The 8356-nt window shown below is 42.2% G+C and overlaps 1 protein-coding gene across 1 annotated transcript in view; it reads left to right on the top strand.

Moving 5' to 3' along the window:
* The first annotated feature begins 956 nt into the window (after window positions 1-956).
* The window catches only part of dnajb6b (DnaJ heat shock protein family (Hsp40) member B6b), a 96136-nt gene continuing 88736 nt past the window's right edge, over window positions 957-8356 (top strand). Inside the window, exon 1 of the mRNA XM_063044418.1 lies at window positions 957-1091. The gene's annotated coding sequence lies outside the window, so the exon portion shown is untranslated. The remainder of the gene's footprint in view (window positions 1092-8356) is intronic.

The raw sequence follows: 8356 nt of genomic DNA, 5'->3' as shown, positions 1-8356 counted from the left end.
GGTTTGGTGCAGAACTGAGGTTTGGATCTTCAAACATCCTTAATTTCTCTAATTGACCATTGGCTGGGCTGCCGCGTGCAACTTCATCATCAACACCAGCCTTCAGCGGCCGGTAGCACCTAGATATAAACACAAGAGATTCTGCAGGTATTGGAAATCCAGAGCAACAAACACAAAATGCTGGAGGAACTCAGCAAATCAGGCAGCATTCGCAGAGGGGCATATACAGCTGATGTTTCAGGCCAAGACCCTTCATCGGGACTGGAAAGGAAGAGGGCAGAAGCCAGAACAATCAGGTGGGGGGGGGGTAAGGGTGGCAGGTGAGTGGAGGAGGAGGAGGGGGGTGAAGTAAGAAGCCGGAAGGTGGAAAAGGTAAAGGAATGTAGAGGGAATCTGGTAGGAGAGGAGAGTGGACCATGGGAGAATGTGAAGGAGGGGCACCAGAACAAGGCAATGGCAGGTGAGGAGAAGGGGTAGAAGGGGAGCTAGAATGGGAATTGTAAAAGAAAGAAGGGAGAGGTGGGAAAACTTACTGGAAGTTAGTGAAATCAATGTTCATGCCGTTAGGTTGGAGGCTACTCAGGTGGAATGGTCATTCTTTTCCATTGATGCTGCCTGACCTGCTGTGCTCCTCCAACATTTTTGCGTTTGTTGCCCTGGAAGCCAGGTATGTTTTCCCCCTGCAGTCCAAAGTACTGTAGGACACTTAAAAATGTTGTTATGTGTTGTAGTGGATCTCGAACTTTCCCTCAGAGCGACCCAAGACAGAAAGGGAAGGGGATGGGTCACTCTGACGAGCACATGAATAACGCCGGGACACTAATACAAACTTATGGCGAATGGGAAGTGACAAATGAACAAGCGCTTTTCTGGCATTTTCTAGAAGTTTCGCTGACGACGTCACGGAACGGCAGCGGCCCGGGTGACGACGAACTGACGTAATAACAGAGGCGGAAGTGAGCGCAGAGGTTACGTGTTTTCCCCTCCTCCTCTCTGGTTGCTGGTCGGCGGATGTTTTAGATCGGCTCGCTGGTGGCAACGAGCGGAGGTTGAAGCGGCCGAGTGTGGACAGGAGGGCACGGGCTCAGGAGGTGAGCGAATGACCGGGGCCCGGGCTCCGGCACCGCCATGGCGGACTGCGCGGCTGATAAACCAAAGCGAAACAGCGGCCTGGGAGAACAAAATGGGGGAAGCGGGAGCACTGGGAAGCCGAGGCCGCCGAGCGCTTCTTCACCCTCCCCGTCCACCTAGGAGGTTGGGGGGGGGCAGGCATCCGAGAGAAGTCGGTGGGTGGGGAGGATCGCGGGCAGCGCGGCCTCTATGTAATCCCGCCGCTCCGTGTGCGCCGTCCCTCGGCTTCCAAGCGGCGGTGGGCTCATGTGCCAATCGAACTGTAACCTACCCTTCCACCGGGCACTGAGATTTCAGGGTTTGGCCTTGGCCTCCAACCGTCGATCCCTGTCATAATGCTTTTTGCAACGATATCATGACTTGTGATAAACTTGTCACCGCTGATCCCCACCAGTCCTCTCCATTCTGCTTCCATCTCGTACAGGCAGGCAGGAACACAGATCGTGCTGATAATTTCCTGTGTTTGCTCTCACCACTACAGTTTTAATCTGGTTTTAGATACAATTGGTGTATTTCACCAGCGGTTGCCTAGTCAACGCGTTACTATTGCATAATGGTTTAGAACCGGATTTGTTAGTTGTCCAGAAGTCAGCATTCCACATTTGTTTCTTACTGATTCATTAGTTTAGCAATGTAGTAGTTATATGGAAAGTTGGTACAGAGTGTTCCGACGACTGTTAAAAGATTCAGGGCCACAACCATCTGAATTTTTAAAACCTTGATAGTAATGTGATATGATTCGTTGATTTGTAAGTGAATAATGGTTTAGTTCTAATAAATTGTGTGTTTCAGGTGGTAACTTTAGCTAACGCACCAATATATTTTTTACCTTGTGAAATCTTCAAGGGCTCGAGGGAGGAAAGAATCTCAAAAGTACAGAAATACTTTTTGAGATTTAAAAAAAATCCTCTAAATCTGTAGTTTTTAAAGAAGGCTTGAAAGCTAAGGACAAAAACAAGGAAGTGACTTTTATTTTCTGATTGGAATTGCCTGCTATTGTACTTGGTTACATGGGGAGAAGCCGTGTGACTCATTTAGAATCATTTTGAAAGAAATTTTGAGAACTGTGGATTGAATTGCTCCTTTAGGTATTCGAGCACTAATCTGGATCAACATACCTATAAGCAGAGTGTCTTAGATGAGACACAATTGTTGCTCTTCAGTGAGATTCAAAACTTATGCTTTCAAGGAACCGAGTGACAGTTACGCAGAGGTTTGTTCTCCCAGAGTAGAAATCTTAAGTATCAGAAGACGTGCATTTAAGGTAAAAAGGGGAAGGTTGGTTTTGAGTGGCAGGTGCCTAAAATAGGCTGCCAGAGGTGGTGGTGGAGGTAGATCTAATGGAGGTGTTTGAGGCTTTTTGATAGACTCGTGTGAATGCAAGGAATGGAGAGATGGATTTTGTGCGGGCTTGAGACATTTAGTTTAATTTGGCACCGTATTTGGCACTGGCATTGTGAGCTGAACAGCTTTCAGTGCCTGACATGACAGGGAATCAGACCCTTCTGCCCAACTCGTCTATGCCAGCCACTGTCCCAATGCAAGTTAGTTTGGCCACAGGTTGTGGCCTTGTGTTTGACCAACATCTCTAAGCCTTTTAAATCCATTACTTATTCAATTGTCTCTCAAATATAATAATTGCACTCGTCTCTACCATTTCCTCAGGTTGCTTTTGCATGTCACCACCATTCTGTGTGGGGAAAATTGGCCTCTTGTGTCTTGGAGTCATTGATGGGTTTGGGCCTGTACTTACTGGAGCTTAGAAGAATGGGGGTTGGGGAGTTCTCACTGAAGCCTGTTGAATATTGAAAGATGTCGTTAGAGTGGTCATGGCTAGGATGTTTCCTGTAGTTGGGAGTCTTGAATGCCTTGAAGTACAAGAACGTCCCTTTAGTAACAGAGATGAGGAGGAATTCCTTGAGCCAAAGAGGGTGGTGAATCTGTGGAATTCAGACGGCTGTGAAAGCCAAGTCATGTATATTTAAAACAAGTTGATAGGTTCTTCATTAGTAAGGGTGTCAAAGATTACAGGGAAGAAAGCAGGGGGATGGGGTCAAGGGGAAAATAAATCAGCCATGATAGAATGGTGGAGCAGACACAATGATCCAAATTGCCTAATTTTGCTCCTATGTCCAATGTCCCCTTTGAATCTTTTTTTCTCACCTTAAACACTTGGGGAAAAGCTGACCATTCATATTATCTATGTCCCTTATGATTTCCCTTACAATTATAAAATCCTGTAAGGTACCCTGTCTGGGGAATTAATTCTCAGCCTATTCTGTCTCTTGGTAACTCAAGTCCACCAGTCATGGCAAAATCCTTGCCGTTTTTTTGTTTGCATTTTCTATAGTTTAATCTCATGTTTTCTATAACATAGTGACTAGAACTGTGCATGTACTCCCAGGTGAGGGCTCACAAATGTGTTCTACAGATCAGCCTGACATCTCCAACTGTTGTACTTCATGCCCCTTCCCATCAAAGCAACTGTGCCATGTGCTGCCTTCCCCACACTGTTCAGTTAATTTCTGCATAGGGGCTTCTTCCTGGTGGTTGTGGCTAATAATTAATCCTCATCAAGCATCTTTGAAACAGATGGAAGATCCTAAAGCTGTTTGATATAATTGATTGTTGCATTTCTTAGATTGCTATGCTTGAAGATGGAAAATGTCAGAATCACTATTTTGGGTTAAAAGTGCTTGGGTATATTCTAGCTGTTTTTGGAAAAGGTTATTTTTACTTAATAGAAAATGTTTTTTTTTCTGTTTTGAAACGTATCCAACTTTTTGTCACCACTTGTGATTGAAAAGTGCAGAGCAGGGCCAGAAAATTATAACTGGTTGAAGCTGTGACTGTTAGAACAGAACTAATAAAACACACATAGCTTTATTTGTAGATTTATAAGGCAGAGTACTGTGCTAAGGTCTACATGTGTATGTAGAGCACTACGGCGCCCAAAACCTTTGCACAGTACTGTAGTAATTTTATGTACAGCTGCCACAAAACAGATTTCATGACATGTGAGTGATAAACCTGATTCTGATATGGGTCTCTTTTGTGGACTGAGAGTTGGAAGGGGGCACAGAGTGGGGAATCATGGCTGGAAAAAGAGGAGGGGGGAGCAGGAAATGCCAGAGAGATGTTCTGTAATGATCAATAAACCAATTATTTGGAATCAAATGACCTTGCCTGTTGTCTCAGGGCTGGGTGTGTCTGCACCTGCACCTCCCTCCCTGCCCCTGGCACTTCTCTGCCAGCTGTCCCTCCTTGACCCTCGCTATTCCCAATATCCTTTGCTCCCACCAGATTTACAAACTCACTCGCCACTCCACCGTAGCTATATGTATGTGCTTAAGACTGTTGCCTAGTAGAGTACATGTGAGAAAATGGAGAGTGGTGTTGAGGGGTAATAAATCAACCAGAATGGAATGCTGGTTCAGACTAGATGGGCCAAATGGTCTTATTCAGAAATAAAAGCTTTTGAAATTTAGACCAGCTTTGGAATGGAGAAATCTCACTTTGAAGTAATAGTTCAGGAGATAGCAATGATCCTGGTTAATGTCATGCTTGTAACTACCTTTCTGTACAATGATCTTTGTTTCAACCACAGGGTCAACTCCTGCTTCAAGGAATTTTGCAAGTCAGCATTTGCATATGGACTTCACAATGTGTTTCATGGTCAAGATTTATCTGGGAAATGAGCCTCCTCCCTGTTATGGCTTATAAATGTTGAAATTTGACCCTGGCCCTTCCTAGCTTACAACTACTTCTATTTAACCTGGGAAAAACATCCAAACAAAATTTGCAGGCATTACCAAAGCTAACACCCAGATGACATAAGGAGACTCAGGGAAGGATGTACGTCTTAAAGGCATTGAGAAAATTTGAGGTATAGGGGGAAATTTCAGAGCTTTGACACTAAAAGGTAAAGCTATTAATTATGCAGTTATATTTATCTAGCTACTCCTTGCTATTTTATCTAGAGCGATACTGTGTGTCTCATTTGGAATTACTGAAGTGAATCAGGGAAATGTGGATTGAATTGCTCCTTTAGATATTTGAGCACTAATCTGCATCAACAGATTGTTGATGTGAGCATCACACCTATTGCAAAAGTGTCTTTTGGGGAGACTTTAAGATGAAATTATGTTCTTCACAGAGATTCAAAAGATAGAATATGGTGTCTTAAATACATCGATAATAAATTTACTTTGAATCTGATGGGAGTTGGTGAAATATTTTCATGTTCAAAGTAAATTTATTAACAAAGTATGCATCAGTCACCTTGAGATTCATTTCCTTGTAGGCATTTAGAGTAAACTTAAATATGACATTGGATTTGCACTTAGCTACACAGTCATAGTCACAGTATAAAGCAAGTACAGCAGGCAGCTAAGCATACAGCCTTGTGGTGCAGCTGTGCTGGTGGTGATTGTGGAGGATACATTACTTATTATTTTTTTGCTAATTTAATGTAACTATTTAATATATATTCATCATCATCATCATCAGGTGCCATGCCCAGTTTGAGCTTGGGGTGACTGCCGTGGCCTACACACTCCTGTTTCGGGTCAGGTGGATCAATTCATTGGTATTCATTTCCAGTTCTCTGGCTGCTGTCTCCATCAGCATTTGTCTTTGCCTTCCTCTTGCTTTCTTCCCTTCAATCTTTCCCATAATTACCGTGCATTCTAGTTCCTCTTTCCTAATCACATGTCCAATGAAGTTACGTTGCCTTTTCATGATCTTATACATTATTTCTCTTTTTGTGCTTGCTCTGTTCATGACATCTTCATTAGATATTTGTTTCATCCATGATATTCTTTGTATCCTCCTCAAAAACTACATCTCTGCTGCTTCATTTCATTTCCTCATGTCCAACATTCTGAGCCATATAACATAACTGGATAAACGTAACATTTCAGTGCTCTGAGGCGGGTTGTCATGCCTAGTTTAGTGTTGGTCAGTATAGTCTTCATTCTCGTAAAGGTGTATTTTGCCATCCCTATTCTTCTTTTGATGTCCATGTCGCACCTGCCACCTGATGTCACCCAGCTTCCTAAGTAGCAAAAGTTCTGTACTTGTTTTATGTCTTCCTTGTTTATTCTCAGCCTGCAGATAGGATTCTTCTTTTTGGATATCACCATACATTCTGTCTTTTTGCAAGTGATAGGTAGACCCATTTTTGCACTTTCTTCAACAACTGTATCAATTAAGTTTTGTAGTTCTTGCTCCGTACTTGCAATTAACACAGTGTCATCCGCATATCTAAGACTATTGATGTTTTCACCACCAACTTTGATTCCCAAGATGTCTCTTATTTTTTGTAATATTGTTTCATTGTACACATTAAACAAATCAGGAGAGAAAACACACCCTTCTCTAACACCTCACTTGATTTTCGTAAACTGACCCACTTCTCCATCCATTCTTACAGCGGCAGTTTGTTCCCAGTACAGATTTCTGATTAGGCGGAGGTCTTTCGAATCTAGATCTAGAGTTTCCTGTAATATTTTGAATAACTTATTGTGCTTCACTTTATCAAATGCTTTTGTGTAGTCGATAAAACAAACAAATCTTTTTGCACTTGAATACCTCATCCTGATAGTATCCTTAACATCAATATCGCGTTTCTTGTACCTTTGTCTTTCACAAAACCACATTGTTCTTTACCTATCTCAGCTTGTATCTTACTTCTAGCTCTTGTCATCAAAGTTCTTAGAAGTATCTTAGTGATATGACTCATTAAACTTATGGTCATATTTAATTCACATTCTGTTGCTCCAGGTTTCTCAGGAGGAGTGATAAATACTGATTTTTTCATCTCTTCTGGTATTATTCCAGTTTCATAAATGTCAGTGATTAAATCAGTAAGTTTTTCAATTCTATGATCTTCAAGGGTGATAATTTGTTCTATTACTAATTCATCAGGACCTGCTGCCTTTCCTTTCTTCATCTTGTTTATTTTATTACGAACTTCGGATTTTAAAATACTTGGACCTTCAAGGCTCTTCATAATTTCTGGTTTTTCGCCTCGATCATCTTCAAACAATTCCTGAATATACTCAGTCCATCTGTTCATAATCTCATCTTTTTCCATGATAATGGTACCATCCTTTGCTTTCAAACATCCACCTGAAGAACAGAGGAGCTTTTTACCAGTGATATTCTTGATTTGTTGATGTAACCTTTTATATTTATATACTTAATGTTTTTTTGGTTATGTATTGCACTGTACTGCTGCCACAGAGACACCACATTTCATAACATATGCCAGTGATATTAAACCTGATTCTGACCTTCAATCACATTCTTCCCTTTCAGACCTTTTCTGTGATTTCCACCATCTTTTATTGTTCCTCAAGAGTGAAGCCGACTTCTGAGGCATGCTCTCTGAGGCTCCTTCCTAATTACCATCCCCCTATTGGTCCAAGGGATAATGCTGTCCAAAGCCTGTGGCTTACTTCGAAACCGCAAGTTCAGTCCTAGCAACCCTTGGTAACATCTTCAGTCACCGGTCTGATGTCAACTGATTATCTTTTGGATTGCTTCACATGATTTGTAAGCTGGCTTGGGCCAATTCATCCTGCAGGAGGTGAAGTATCACCCTTGCCACCATTAGTGATCAGTCTGTGCAGTGAATTTGTTGGAGACAGGCAATTATGTTTCTTAAACTTGGTAGTGACACAAAGGTAGGACAGAAAGTCAGTTTGTGAAGAGGATATAAGGAGGTTAGTGGAATATTGTTAGTGTACATAAAGATCTCGCATTTGGAGTAAAATTTGAAACTGCCCTTCTGGCAGGGAAGATATGAAAATGGTGACAGACTGCAGAACTCTTGAGATGCAGAGAGCCTTGGATATCCAATTGCATGAATCACATGGTTAGTATTAGCTGCTGTGTATAATTGCAGTGCAGGTAGTGCAAGTGTGTCTCATATCCAGTAGACCAAGTTAAATCCTCACTTCTGGTACTGTTTGTGTGAAGCTTGCATGTTTTCCCTGGGAATGTGTGGGTTTTGTTTTGGTGCTTCTGTTCCCGCCACATCTGAGACATATTTTGGCTGTTGGGCTATTTACCTACTATAAACTACCTCCAATGTGAGTGGTTGGAGAATTGTAAGGGGGAAGATAATGGGCATTTATGATTGCATAGCCTGTGGGGAATGAAGTGGGTGAGGGATTAGCATTCCCTTGCTATTGGTTTGAGAGCCAGCTTTCTCAATGGT

The sequence above is a fragment of the Mobula hypostoma genome, chromosome 3 (assembly GCF_963921235.1).
Source record: "Mobula hypostoma chromosome 3, sMobHyp1.1, whole genome shotgun sequence".
Classification (NCBI taxonomy): Eukaryota; Metazoa; Chordata; class Chondrichthyes; order Myliobatiformes; family Myliobatidae; genus Mobula; species Mobula hypostoma.
Note: the sequence above shows the minus strand (reverse complement) of the source record. Positions and strands in the feature narration are given on the sequence as shown.